The sequence below is a fragment of the Humulus lupulus genome, chromosome 4 (genome assembly GCF_963169125.1).
Source record: "Humulus lupulus chromosome 4, drHumLupu1.1, whole genome shotgun sequence".
NCBI classification, from domain to species: domain Eukaryota; kingdom Viridiplantae; phylum Streptophyta; class Magnoliopsida; order Rosales; family Cannabaceae; genus Humulus; species Humulus lupulus.
The window spans coordinates 79,931,830-79,947,574 of NC_084796.1; the positions used below are offsets into that span (position 1 = coordinate 79,931,830).

The 15,745-nt window shown below is 36.8% G+C and overlaps 1 non-coding gene across 1 annotated transcript; it reads right to left on the reverse strand.

The window, feature by feature from the left end:
- Positions 1 to 2,235: 2,235 nt before the first annotated feature.
- On the reverse strand, positions 2,236 to 2,342 carry LOC133833586 (small nucleolar RNA R71). Its single transcript, XR_009892959.1, has one exon. It is a non-coding gene; the product is annotated as a small nucleolar RNA R71 (small nucleolar RNA).
- Positions 2,343 to 15,745: the final 13,403 nt, after the last annotated feature.

A 15,745-nucleotide genomic window follows, 5' to 3' on the forward strand; every position in this document is an offset into this window, starting at 1 on the left:
CCCACAACATGAAACAACTAGGTAAGCAAAAACGCTTAGTAAGATCAACTTTCAAACAAAGCAGGTAGAGAAATAGGGATCCGGACCCTACACAATCAATTTCAAGAAAGCTAAAGCGTCCTAGCAAACTTATGGTCATGCCTGATAACTATTGAGTCTTGTTTTTATCATGTTTTGGTGATGTTTTTAGTAGTCTTTTATTTCGTTTTTCTTTCATTTAGTGCGGGTTTATGCTTTGTTTGTTTGTCTTTGTGAATATCAGGAAGAATTGAGCATGTTGAAGAAAATGCCAAAGAAAGGGAAGAAATAACCAAGTTTTTCATCATATTTTGATAAAGAATGGTTCTCAACACAATTTGGAAGTGTTGGTGAAATTTTGGGATGAAAACTTGAAGAATTGAGAAATCCCTTAAGAGCCACGGCATGAGCAAAGTGGAGCCGCGGCTAGGGGGGAAACAGAAGCAATGTTTTTAAGGAAATCCTCGGGCCGCGGCATGGCTAGAGAGAGCTGCGGCATAGATGGGCATTTTCCCCAGAACTCGTCGATGCGGGCCGCGGCATGGCTTCAGAGGGCCGCGGCATGGAGAGGGCTTTTTGCCCAGGAATTTGGACACGGGCCGCGGCATAGTGTATGTAGAGCCGCGGCCCGCCTCTTTAAAATTTGAAATCCTAGGTTTTAATATGGCGAAAAGGAGAAGAAAAAGGAAGGTACAGACGAGGGAGAGAAGGGCTGGTTTTGAAGACTCAAGCTTAGAGTATTTTTACATGTTTTTCTTCTTCCTGATGTTATTCTTAATTTCTGTTGTGATTAACACTATGGCTAGGAACTAATTTTCTGTTTAGGATGTTTAATTGAATCACTTGAATCTCTGTTATGAACTAATGCAATTTTAATATTCTTCTTCTTCAATCTTCTTCAATTCCATATAATCTGTTCTTATAGATTGATTATTGGTTGACCATCTTTAGTCATTTACATATGTTTTTAAGTCAAAATCTGAGAAGTGGGATTTATTTCTGCTGTGGTTATATTGGACATAATTCTAATTTAGAACGAAAGTATCTGAATTAATTGTGTAACTGTTATTAAGTTGTTGAGATTAATGCTACCTGTGTGGTTTAATTTACCATAGAAATATAGGAAATTGTCACCTAGGTTGAGTTTATAATTCATAGTATGATTATAGGCTGCTGTATCAACTTGTTAATTGAATTAGGTAAAAAGAAGTAGAATTCACACTTTTCATTAGGGAATAATAGGGAGGATAGTTGATGAGATTGAATATCCTAATTGTTTCTCAGTGATTAAATTAAAAGTTTTTCTATTAGTTGTTATTCCATTCAATTTTTAATTATTGTTTCTGCAATTTATAGTTTCTTTTGGTGTATTTACAAAAATCAAGAATTTCAATTCATCAAATAGAATAAGAAATTAATTGACTGGTAATTGATAAATCAGTCCTTGAGGACGATACTTGGTTTTACCATTTTATTACGAGTTTGCGACTGTGTGCACTTGCATAGCAAAAATATCACAACAAGTTTTTGGCGCCGTTGCTGGGGACTGAAAATAATTATCAATATAAGTCTAATTAATTTTTATTCTAATTTGATTTTCATTTCTCTTGTTTCTAATCTGTTTAGTTGCTTAATTTGTCTATCTCAGGTGAATTTTGGTATATGTGTGGTAGAAAAGGAAAAGACACACTTGTTCCTCTGAATCCTGAGATTGAAAAGTCTTGCAATCAAATCAAAAAGAACAAGAGAGAGGCCCAGAAATCTGTGAAGATGGCACAGAATGACGGGGATGGCAGGAATGTTCTAACTCCTGGAGTTGTACAAGGGGTTCAGGCTCAGACCAATGTTGAGAGGAGCCTGAGAGATTATGTGCTACCCACTCTGACGGGAGTACAAAATAGTATACGCCTACCAGCTGTAGAGGCCAACAACTTTGAAATAAAGCCCGCTATTCTACAAATGGTGCAGTCCTCTGTGCAATTCAATGGGTTGCCCTCTGAAGATCCTCACACCCATTTGTCCAACTTTCTGGAGTTGTGTGGAACCTTCAAATATAATGGGGTGAGTGATGACGTAATCAAGCTTAGGCTTTTCCCATTTTCTCTGAGGGATAGAGCTAAAAGCTGGCTGAATTCGCTGCAGCCAAATTCTATTGTCACCTGGCAAGATCTAGCTCAGAAATTTTTGTCCAAATTCTTCCCTCCGTCCAAAGCTGCTAAATTGAGGGGAGAGATAAATAACTTTTGCCAGAATGACGGAGAGTCACTGTATGAAGCTTGGGAACGGTTTAAGGAACTCCTGAGAAGATGTCCTCATCATGGCATTGAATAGTGGATGCTAGTACATAATTTCTACAATGGTTTATGTCCTACAACCAGAACCATTATTGATGCTGCAGCAGGTGGCACTTTTATGAGCAAGAGCGCAACTGGTGCTTATGAGTTGCTAGAGGACATGGCCACAAACAATCATCAATGGTCTGAGGAAAGATCATCAGGAGTTAGAAAGGTAGCTGGGGTGCATGAGCTGGATGCAATCACTGCTTTAACAGCGCAAGTAGCCTCTCTGACAAAGCAGTTACAACAGAGCAGTGTATCTGCTAATGCGGTTCAGATGGCAGCCAGATGTGAAATCTGTGGTGGTCCTCATTTTTTTGATCAGTGTCCTACCAATATTAATAATAACATTCCGATGGATCAGGCTCAGGTTCAAGCGGTGGGAAACTTTCAGAGGCCAGTAAATAATCCATTTACCAATACTTACAATCCTGGGTGGCGAAATCATCCCAATTTCTCTTGGAAGAATAATCAAGGCCAACAACCTCAGCTTCAGGGCCAATTTCAAAATAACATGCCTCAGCCACCCATGTATCAAGCTTCATCATCACAGCAGCCTAGGCCTCAACAATCAATGAATCAAGCTCCACCTGAAAGGCCTAATGAATTACAAGCTGCATTATTGACTCTCACCAACACCCAAACACAGTTTATGACAGAAACTCGCTCTTCCATCAGGAATCTTGAGATGCAAGTTGGTCAATTGGCAAATATGTTACAAAGTAGGCCTCAAGGAAATTTTCCAAGTAATACAGAGGTGAATCCTAAAGAGCAGTGCAATGCAATCTCTTTGAGGAGTGGGAAGAAGTTGGAAGAGCTAGTCAAGAAGTCTATACCTGCACCAAAAGTTGAAGTTGAGAACAAGGGTAAGGTAGAAAAAGAGGTTATTGAAGACCTTGAGAAGAATCAGTCACCAGTGAGTTATGAGCACCACATCAAGATTCCATACCCTCAGCGACTTCAAAAGAAGACTCTTGACAAACAATTTTCGAAGTTTCTTGATATTTTTCGAAAGCTTCACATTAACATACCTTTTGCCGAGGCACTTGAACAAATGCCAAGTTATGTGAAGTTTATGAAGGAAATACTGTCCAAGAAGAGGAAGATGGAGGACTATGAGACGGTGGCACTCATGGAAGAGTGCAGTGCCATTCTGCAAAGGAAGCTTCCTCAGAAACTGAGAGATCCTGGGAGTTTCACAATACCCTGCACTATTGGTAATTTTGAGAGCATGAATGCTCTATGTGATTTGGGGGCGAGCATTAATCTAATGCCGCTTTCTGTGTTCAGAAGATTGAAGCTTGGGGAAGCAAGACCTACAACAGTGACTCTGCAGTTGGCAGATAGATCAATAGCACATCCTCGGGGTATTATTGAAGATGTTTTGGTAAAAGTGGACAAGTTCATCTTCCCAGCAGACTTTATTGTACTTGATATGGAGGAGGATGCCAATGTCCCAATCATTCTTGGAAGACCATTCTTAGCCACAGGATGAGCTTTAATTGACGTACAAAAGGGGGAGTTAAGGTTGCGAGTCCAAAATGAGGAAATAAGTTTTAATGTTTTTGCAGCAACTGCAATTCCTACCTGTTGTAGAGTTGATGTGGTGAATGATGGTCAAGATTCAATTGGTAAGAAGAGGAAGAAGACCAAAGAACGATTTCGAACAGTTCGACGTCGTATGAAAAGATTATTGTGTGGCAAGTTTGAAGGTTTCGACGACATTGGGGATAATTACAATATTCTCAATAGTGGAAGGGAATTCTCTTCGTATGATACAATGGATCTTAAGGATGCAAGGGGTCCCAACCACCTCCACCATCCCGAACTCAAGCCCCCACCTCCTCCGCCATACTGATGTGGCGTCCGGTAAGTTCTCTTCCCTTGTTCTTTTCTTTATCACATTGGGGACAATGTGCATTTTAAGTTTGGGGGAGAGCTTATTTTGTTTTATTTATTTTATTTTATTTTTTATTTTTTGTTTCTTTTTGTGTACTGTTAAGCCATCATTCTTGTCTGTTGCTGCTTTGTCTTTGCTTGTGAAAAGGAAATTGAATTCAACTGTGTGCTTGGTTCAATTGTTTTAGAGTTTAATGTAAAAGTTTTGTGGGAAATTTTTAATATGTTTTGAAAAGGCAACATTTTGGATTTTATTATATGAGTTTGACTAGGGTTGGTGGAATGACAATTTGACTTTGATAGAACTTGCATTATTTGGCCTTTGAGGCGAAATCCTTGATGACATGTGTTTAGAAAAGTGATTTAGGCAATTTTATTGGATCGATTGTGCCTTTCAAGCCAACCTTGATTTAATTATCCTTAGTTACCATTTTTGAGCCTTAAACTTGGTTTTTGTTCTTGATTATACTATTTGAGCCTAAATTTCCTAACTTCATTATTTTTGTTTTCCTTTTCCTTTGTTATCATAAGCATATAATTTGTGGGAAAGAAGAATGAAAAATAGTAAGGAATTGGTATGATTGGAATGTAGTATGATTGTACAAAAAGAAGAGAGAGAGAAGTCTTTGAGAAAAAAAAGAAAAAAAAAAGAATCACTTTGTCACACTCCTTTATTATATAGATATAGAAAATCTTAAGTTTGGGGGACTGTGATTCAAAAAAAAAAAAAAAAAAAGAAGAAAATGATGAAAAGTGTTGTAATCTCTCTCTCTAATTGTATAAAAGGGTGATTTTTGGTGTGGTGAAGAGAAATTTGGCTGGTTTCAAGGTTTTTATGCTTATGGTAATGATTGAGCCTAAATGACAATTTCATCTACCCTTGCCTAAGCCTAACGCTATAACCTGTGAAAGTCCTTTTGATTTCAAAACACGTGTTGTTGACATTAGTGGAGAAGGTCAAGTAATGCAAGCATATTAAAGAGTTGGTTTGTGGAATTGTCTGGAATGAGTTGAGCACATATGATAGAGTCCAAGTGTTGTAGTCATTTTCGTGATATATTATTGATTTCCCTAATTGAGCTTTACAAATTGGACTTTAAGGCAATTGAGCTTAAATTCTGGTTATAAATATTGCAATTGAGATTTCATGAGTTGTGGCAAAGCATTCTAGATGGTAATGATGGTTTAGCTTGTTCGTTTGTGTTTGTTTCTTTTTGTTAGTTTAACTTGGCCTTTACTCGAGGGCGAGTAAAGGTTAAGTTTGGGGGAGTTTGTTGAGTCTAGTTTTTATCATGTTTTGGTGATGTTTTTAGTAGTCTTTTATTTCATTTTTCTTTCATTTAGTGCGGGTTTATGCTTTGTTTGTTTGTCTTTGTGAATATCAGGAAGAATTGAGCATGTGGAAGAAAATGGCAAAGAAAGGGAAGAAATAACCAAGTTTTTCATCATATTTTGATAAAGAATGGTTCTCAACACAATTTGGAAGTGTTGGTGAAATTTTGGGATGAAAACTTGAAGAATTGAGAAATCCCTTAAGAGCCACGGCATGAGCAAAGTGGAGGCGCGGCTAGGTGGGAAACAGAAGCAATGTTTTTAAGGAAATCCTCGGGTCGCGGCATGGCTAGAGAGAGCCACGGCATAGATGGGCATTTTGCCCAGAACTCGTTGATGCGGGCCGCGGCATTGCTTCAGAGGGTCGCGGCATGGAGAGGGCTTTTTGCCCAGGAATTTGGACATGGGCCGCGGCATAGTGTATGTAGAGCCGCGGCCCGCCTCTTTAAAAGTTGAAATCCTAGGTTTTAATATGGCAAAAAGGAGAAGAAAAAGGAAGGTACGGACGAGGGAGAGAAGGGCTGGTTTTGAAGACTCAAGCTTAGAGTATTTTTACATGTTTTTCTTCTTCCTGATGTTATTCTTAATTTCTGTTGTGATTAACACTATGGCTAGGAACTAATTTTCTGTTTAGGATGTTTAATTGAATCACTTGAATCTCTGTTATGAACTAATGCAATTTTAATATTCTTCTTCTTCAATCTTCTTCAATTCCATATAACTTGTTCTTATAGATTGATTATTAATTGGCCATCTTTAGTCATTTACATATGTTTTTAAGTCAAAATCTGAGAAGTGAGATTTAATTCTGCTGTGGTTATATTGGACATAATTCTAATTTAGAACGAAAGTATCTGAATTAATTGTGTAACTGTTATTAAGTTGTTGAGATTAATGCTACCTGTGTGGTTCAATTTACCATAGAAATATAGGAAATTGTCACCTAGGTTGAGTTTATAATTCATAGTATGATTATAGGCTGCTGTATCAACTTGTTAATTGAATTAGGTAAAAAGAAGAAGAATTCACACTTTGCATTAGGGAATAATAGGGAGGATAGTTGATGAGATTGAATATCCTAATTGTTTCTCAGTGATTAAATTAAAAGTTTTTCTATTAGTTGTTATTTCATTCAATTTTTAATTATTGTTTCTGCAATTTATAGTTTCTTTTGGTGTATTTACAAAAATCAAGAATTTCAATTCATCAAATAGAACAAGAAATTAATTGACTAGTAATTGATAAATCAGTTCTTGAGGACGATACTTGGTTTTACCATTTTATTACAAGTTTGCAACTGTGTGCACTTGCATAGCAAAAATATCGCAACAATAACCAAGGATAAATTAATTCATATCTAGATAAAAAATCCTGCACTTAGAAAAATCCCAGAACAAGCAGATATATTATATCACAACTATGTCTTATCAACAGTTATATCCCTGCACTCAGAAAATCTCAAAGCAAGTAGATATATTATATCACAACTATATCTTATCAACAAATATATCCCTGCACTCAGAACATCCCAGAGCAATCAGATATATTATATCACAATATAATTCGAGACCAACGCTCTACAATTTCCATCAATTCAGGTGTAACGCGCCCTCCAACATAATTGCTAATCTGTAAAAGAGAAACGAGTCCCCACACTAAGATCTAGACAATAAATATTCTCATCAAGGGTAACTATCGTGTTACCTAGGGCATCGCTACTTATCCAAGAGTGTAATCCAATTTACACGGTTTTACGAAGACTTCTATGTTAATCAGTGGTGCTGGTGAGCAGTTGCCCCTAGGGTGTTCAACCTCACTCAATGTTGGCAACCCGTAGTATCTCTAGGCACTCTCACTGAATGGCCAATATTCACGGCTGCTATCCGGGAATAACTTATCAGAGCACTTGCTCGGGTTCTAACCGTCCAATGATTAAGTAAGCATGAGGGCCCCTAGGTCCCATTTATCTTGGCGCCCCTAGGTTTAACCAGCTTATCCTCATCTCATGGCCACTCGTCGCGGTAATGAACCAGACATAAATAAAATCAAGCAGTGTGACGGGGATCAACCGTCTAGGATATGACGGACTTCTACCGTTCATATTTTCTAAATCAGCACTCACTAGACTAACGTCTCTAAGCAATAGCCTATATATATGCATGTATCCCTATACTAACATACAAGACAATAATTATTTCATGTTGCAGCCATACAATATAAGTTGACTTACTTGGAGTCCTTAGCGCTCAGCAGGTTTTCACCCTCCAACGTTCAGTCCAGTTACGCTTAGCCAATACTGTAGTTATCCATACAGTTTACTCGGATTAATTATGGCACTCATAATTCATTATTATTATTTTGGGCAGTTTGGTCATTTTAATAAAAGTCATTTGTAAGGATTTATAATCCTTATTTGGTTTTAAACCTATTAAGGAAAGTCATACAAAATATTCGAGACTAAACCCTATGTCTCGAGGAGACCTATCCTAAGGTCTCGATACCTAGGCTCGGGTATCACAATGGTATTTCCCCACAACCCACTAAAAATCTTATTCTTTCAAGGTATCGCTATTAACCCACACTTTCGACTAGTCGGTTAAAATATGTAAGATTTTAACCAGTATTATATCCAGAAAATAAAAATAAATTCCTTAATTATTTTTAAAGAAAATAAACTCTTTAAATTTTCCATTTATTTTTCTTAAGGTTTTAATATCTAAAAATCGTTTTAAGAAAATTGCCTAATTTGTCTTAATTAGGAAAACCGATATAAATTTCTCATCTTGACTAATTTATTTTCCAAAAGCAATTAATCAATTTTACTTACTAGAAAAATAATTCATTTAATTATTTTCTCAAAATATAGGGTTTTAAACCCTTTTTTAATTTATTAACTATTAATAAATTAAATCTCTTATTTTTAAAAAGAATAAAAACTCTTTAATAAAAATAATTCATTTAAATTCAAAGGGGTAATTTTAGTGAAAATATGTTTTCAAGACTTACCAATTTATATCTTGAAATAAGCAAAATTTTACTTTTTACCTTATCTTCCAAAATCTCATTTTTACACTAAGTGTGAAAAGCCTATTTTTCACATTTTTAACTACATACTTTGTTAGTTCATAACTTGAAATTTACTAACCCAATTGTTACCAAAATTTCCCAATTCCATTTTTGTTATGCCATTTAGGTCTTTGTAAAATCTTAGGTCCAAATGAGCATTTTTGATTGGTGAAATCATTTTCCAACAATGAGGTAAAAATGACCTTATTTTCAAGTCCTTATTTTTTCCAAACTTTGACAGTTAATAACTTTCAAACCGTTCAATATTTTCTTATAAAATTTTACAGTGGAATAATAGGTTATGCCAAAAATATGTCCACAAAATTTTAGAAAAAACTGGGTTCAATTGCCCTATACAGTGGCTGTCCAAACTTGGTTCTGAAAATAAGAATACGAAAAAAACAGTTTATTACCTAAACTTTGAAATAGCATAACTTACTCATTTCTATACATTTTTTAGTGTTTCAAAAGCTCAATTTTATGTACTCAATCTCAACAACATCACAGTACAATTTAATTTTACAAAACCAATATACAGTGGCTGCTTGACCCCTTGGAAGTCACAGCTCAAAACATGTTTTGTTTTAGGGTATCCTACAAAACCCTTGGGGGTTTTGGTTCCCATTTTCAAACATCAATACACATGCATCATAAAAATTATTAAACAACTACCATAACCTTATTACATCACCAACAAGAAACTTTAAGCATTAAATATACAAAATAATGCTTAAAACTAAAAACCCTACAACAAAATCATCAAAAGTAAACTTTTTACCTCTTTGGTGTTCTTGCTTAAGGTTTTGACCTTCCTATTAGCTTTGGCTCCTCCAAAACCTTTCAAAAACCCTAACCAACTTCCTCCAACAACATAGGTAATTAGCTATTTGAAACTCTATGATTAAAACTTGACAAAAGTCTAGATTAATGAAACTTTACCTTAGGGAAAACCCTTCCTAGACCAAGACTTAGCTTCCAAGTTTCTTTGGTGTTCTTGGGGTTGAAAATGGAGAGAACACTTGAGAGAGTCTTCAAAAATCAGATGAGAGAGAATGAGGGAGGGAGAGTGGTCGGATTTGGGGGTTAGAATGGCTCACACAACTCTTCAAAATATCACAAAACACTTGAGTGCTTTTCTACCCACTTGCCCACTTGACTTCTTAATTAAATGGGAGTTAAACTTTATAAAATTGGGTTCACACCACTCTAAAATAGCACATGGCCGGCCACCCTTTGCCATATATGTGATCATTAATTTTTATTTTTTATTTTTTTTATAAAGGTTAATAAAGGTTTCATAAGAAGAAAAGTCCAAATTGGTTTTTGACACCTTTTTCACTCTTATTAAGTTTTAATCACCAAACTTAACATTAATTAATTAAATTAAATATATCTCACATTTAATTTAATTAATCACATAATAAAATTTAACCTAAGGTCCATTCATGGAATAAAATTCCCCATTTCGGCAAAATTAGGCATTTACCACAAAATGCCTTAAAATTTCCATTTTCTTTTAGGTTTATTATTTTTGACCAAACTTTAAATTTAATGGATGTATTTTATGCCCAAAATATAATTTCCATTATTTTTCATTTTATTTTCCGAGATTTTTACCCGATCAGGGTTTTTGTGTCGGTCCAGGACCGAAAGTCTTATCTTGACTTTTAAAATCACAAAATTCATATTTTGGCTAGCAATAACTCATGGAATAATTACAAACAAAATATAATATTATTTAAAATAATATTCTTAACCTGGGGGAAAAATCCCAACCCGAGTCGTTTAAAGGTACCAAAAAACGTAGGACGTTACACTTTATAGTATACAAAAGGTAATCTCTAGTCTATTACTGTTTGATTTAATATATCTATATATATATGATCCTGGTTAGTATTAATAATTTTTAAAAAGATCCATTCCGATGCGTATCTTGATTTATCATATTTAATACAAACAATCTCAAGATCTGGCACAGAAATATGTCATGCAAAATCCGATGATGGGTCGTATAAACTTAAGGCAAAAGAGTGATATGTATACAACTCTGAAATGTTTAAAGTTGCAAACCCAAGGTCTATTAAACATCAAAAGATTGATTCTGATAGTGAAACATGTCTATGGCATTTGAAATTGAGGCATATTTATTAAGATAGCATTAATAGGCTAGCGAAAGGAGGGACCTTCAAGAGAATGAACTGTTGGTTCTCTTCCAGTCTGTGAATCCTTTTTGGAAGGCAAGATGACCAAAAGACCATTCTCTGCATAAGGTTCAAGAGTCACAGAACCGTTCCAACTCGTACATATTGATGTGTGTGTAACACTTAATGTACAAGCGAAAGGAGGGTTTGAATATTTTGTCCCCTTCATTGACGATTACTGAAGATATGGTTACCTTTATTTGATGCAAAAGAAATATGAAACTTGTGGAAAGTTTAAAGAATTCCAAGCTGAAGCTAAAAAGAAATTAGGTAAATCACGGAAGTTTCTTCGATCTAATCTAGGAGGAGAGTACATGGAATATGAATTCAAGGACTACTTGCGTGAGCATGGAATTCAATCCTAACACATTGCACCTGAAACGCCACAACAAAATGGTGTTTCAAAAAGAAGGAACAAGACGTTATTAGACATGATTAGATCAATTATGAGTTATTCATCATTGCAACTGTCATTCTGGGCTATGTCATTCAATGTGGAATGTACATATTGAATGTTGTATCATACAAGTCTGTCAAGTAGACACTGTTAGAATTATGGAATGGTACTAAACCTAGATTACACCATTTTGATACTTGGGGGTGTGCAACACACGTGCTGAAAGGAAATACTAGAAAACGGGAATCTCGCACTGAACTGTGCATGTATGTGGGATATTCCAAAGAGACTGGAGGTGGTATATTCTATAGTCCTAAACAAAATAAATCATTTGTATTGGATAATGATTGGAAATGACGTAGGAACATTGACAAGAGTAAAGAAATGGCTAGCCGAGCAATTCCAAATGAAAGATTTCGGTGATGCATACTACGTTCTTGGCATCCAGATCCTTCAAGATCGACAGAACAAAGTTTTGGCTATGTCTCAAGTTACTTATACAGATAAGGTACTGGAGAGATTCGGTATGCAAAAATCCAAGAAGGGTTATATGCCAACTCGTCATGGAATTGTCATTTCAAAAGAGCAATGTCCTAAGACACCTAAAGAGGAAGAGGATATAAGACAGTATCCTTACACTCTACGGTAGGCAGTTTAATGTGTGCCATGTTGTGTACAAGAAGTACTTTATTTTTAAAAGAGAAAATAAAGAGTTATATTAAGTTTTAAATAATAAAGATAAGATTGTCTCATAGGCTATCTGAATTTAACTTGACCGACACTAAGGTGATACTTTATTTGTTGGGTAGTTTTATTGTGCAATAGTAAATGTTAGTTTATGTGTTTTAATTTGTCGACACAGTGTCTCACCAACAGTAAATTAAGAAATCCAATAACAAATATATTAGTGCCCTTGTCTAAACTGTAATAAATTATATGAAATATTTCTCACCCTCACAATTTTACGTGGTTCATTGGTTAAAATCCACCTTGTCCACGAGAAACTATTATTAATATATTACAATTTCTGCAGAGTTTCTGCATCACAAAAAGCCATCCCTTTTCTTGTCCATTGTCCTTGATATTTATAGTGAATATCCTTGCACAGGTTTGGGTAACCGCATGCATAAATATGGTAAACAATCAATCATGATAATTCCCATTTACATAGGGATACGATTGCCTATGGAAATTACTCACGTTATCTTGGGAAATAAATATGTAATAAAGTCTGGGCATTAATGAGCGTATAAGGAACCTACAAGTCTTTCAAGATCCTTCACTGTGCGGCATGACCAGGTTTCCACGAGCTGAACATATTCCTCGAGCTGGAGATCAAAGAGTGAATGGACATTCGTTCAAATCAAGTTCAAAGTATCCAGAAGGTGACCTAACAATTACATGTCTTGAACTAGTTTATTGTCCTGACAGGGGATTTGGAGACTGTGTTTATGGCGCTCTATCAATTATTAACTCGAACTACCCATGTCGAAGTTCGCTAGGTGTTCTGCACTCCTGTTTTCTCCATGTGTTTAACTGCCAGCTGTACCCCCTAGCGGAATGGTTGAATCCCTACTTATTTTGGGGTACAACATTTTCCCCCAAGCTCCAGCTCGTGCATCACGTCATTTTCTGACACACACAGTAGGGGCTTTTAGACTTTCATCTTCTGAAATCGTGCCCACTTGTTACTGGATTTTTAGACACGTGCCTGTCTATAATTGGTGTTTGTTCGGGTTTCGAGGACTGTGACAACTGTGATGTCATTTTTTGTTGTTGCAGCGGTCATTTAATCCTGGCCTTTGGATCTCGAGATCACCCGATCGGATGGCACAAGTTAATTTCCGAAGCTTATGTATAAATAGGAAGGTCAAGCGTGAACTTCACCACCTTCGCATTAAAAAATTTCCCTTTTTCTAAACTTTCAAAACCCTTCGCCATTCTCCCATTCTTCAAAACTTCTTAAATGATTCTCATTGGAGCTATCACTATTTCCCTCAATCAACCATTTGAAATGTAAGTGTTTCTATACATGGCCAAAATTTCACTCTTATTTTTCAATATGTGCCTTTCTCTTTGTCAATTTTTTCAGTACAGTCTCCTACTTTGGGTATACTTGGGCTTAATAGAGATTGATGATAGGCCAAAAACACTATACTAAGCTTGTTAAGAAGCAATATGCGAAAGAAATGGGTAGATTTTTGGATTTTGAAAGGGTGTGGCGTATGATTAAGCATTTGGTTTTCTTGTTTATGCAAAGGAATTTTAAGGCCTTTTAGGTTCAATTCTTGGTAGCTTAAGCACTTGGATTCCCTAAGATGTTTTGCATTAAAGCGCCTTCGATAAAGGTAATGGGTCTAACATGCGAATCCCAAAGTATCAGAGGATTTCTGGAGTTTATATCACGTGGCTTAGGACGGCACGTGGAAACACGCATTGGTGCTAGGATATAAGTTAGCTCACATAGATTTTAGAATAAATAAACGACATTCAAACCCTTGGGTCAGTCGTACATTTATCGTCGTAGTTAGGGTTTGTTTTAGGTCGCCACTAATTAGGCCGCTTTGTCAAAGGGGAGCTAGATCATGGCCCAACAAAAGAAAAATGTTCCAGGTTCTTCTTGTCAAAGCAAAAATGAGAGCATGTAGATCGCATCCAAAATTCCTATCCCCCACTTTAGCCTAGTGTTTGATAAGGAGATCATAGTAGATCTTGATGCCTTTTTCAAGGTTGAGTAAATCGTGTCTCGAATAACGACCCAAGGCATGCTGAATAAGATTTTTCTGAGCCACAGGATTGAGATGGGACCTAGCGGCCTCGTTGCATGACCTCCGTTGGAAGGAGAGCGAAGATGAACTTCATTTTCAGGATGACTTCAGGGCATGGGAGTGATGAGTACCTGAAAGTAGTTTCTTTCCTCCCTCTGGACCAGCACTTCGTAGAATTTTTAAACTACACCGAACTTGTTCCATTCCAGCTCCCCCCAAACTCATATAGACTTTTGGCAGGGCTAAAGTATTTATTTTTGAAGCATGAGTGGGAGGTGCCCACCCCGACCGATATTATGTACTTCTTTTGCCTCAAGGCCAACCTTGAGCAGAAGGGGTGAGGTGATGGTTTTTACTACCTCACTAGGTTCCCCAGCTTGGCCTGTGTCATCGACCTCCCCAACCACCCAAATGAATATAAAGATCAATTCTTTATGTCCAATGGGTTCAAGAACTACACCCATCGATACTTCAATTGTCCTTGTAAGTTTCCTAACTTTTTGAATTTCATGCGTGAATTCCTTTTTTATTGAGTTCTATCCTTATAACTAAGTTACTTCTTTGTGCAGCTATATTCAAGAGGACCAAGCGATCTGAGGCCCTTGGAGATCAGTACGAGACACTGTTTCTTATTCCTCTAAAAAAGAAGGTGTTCCAAGCAGTAGTCAACGATGCTACCATAGTGTCTTGTAATTTGATCCGTAAAGATCAAACGTTGGCCATCAAAGCCCGAGGGCGTCCCCCTGAAATCCCTCTTCCTCCTCGAGAAGTTCTCCCCTTTGTTGAATACATTGAGGAGGAAGAAATGGTGGCGTCACTGGTGCACAAGAGAAGAGCTGCTGAGGATGGGCAACATCCTCACGAACACCGAGTTGAGTCCAGGGCGACAGCCTGTACTACCGAACTAAGTCTGGGCCAGCAGCCTTCCGAGACCGTTGATGCGAACGGGGATGGCAGCGAGGTGACATCACTCATGCAAGTTTACGGACCTCTGTGATGCTTTTATTCTGTTTATTTTACCCTTTATCCTATAATTAAGTCCTCAAGGAGTGAAATAGTTTCCATTTGGCTTAGATCAAGGTTTTTTCTCCTCGAGAAAACCTATACTTTTTAGTACATGTTTGTTAATTTGGGATCTATTTTTGTTCCCCTTAATCTTTTATTTTCTCGTGTTTTATGAATTTTGAATTATGTGCAAGACCTGTCAAAGATGTCGCTCATGCTCTGCCTCTAAACTGGAGTACACTAAGATGTCGTCGATGAAGACATTCATAAACTGATCCAAGAAGTCCTTAAACAACCTATTCATTTGGTCCATAAAGGCTGCTGGGGCATTTGTGAAACCAAACGACATGACCAGAAACTCATAATGCCCATACCTCGTTCGGAAGGCAGTCTTCAGTATATCCTTATCCTTGATCCTCAGCTGGTGATAACCAGATCGAAGATCAATCTTTCAGAACACCGTCTTTCCCTACAACTGATCAAACAAGTCGTCGATCCTTGGTAGAGGGTATTTATTCTTGAATGTCAACTTGTGAAACTCCCTGTAGTCTATACACATTCTTAGAGTCTCGTCCTTCTTCTTGACAAACAAAACCAGAGCACCCCATGGCGAGTAACTAGGCCTGATGAACCCTAAATCAAGAAGCTCCTTTAACTGTATCTTCAATTCTTTCAGTTCCACCGGTTCCATTCTATACGGTGCCCTTGACACTAGCTCTGTCC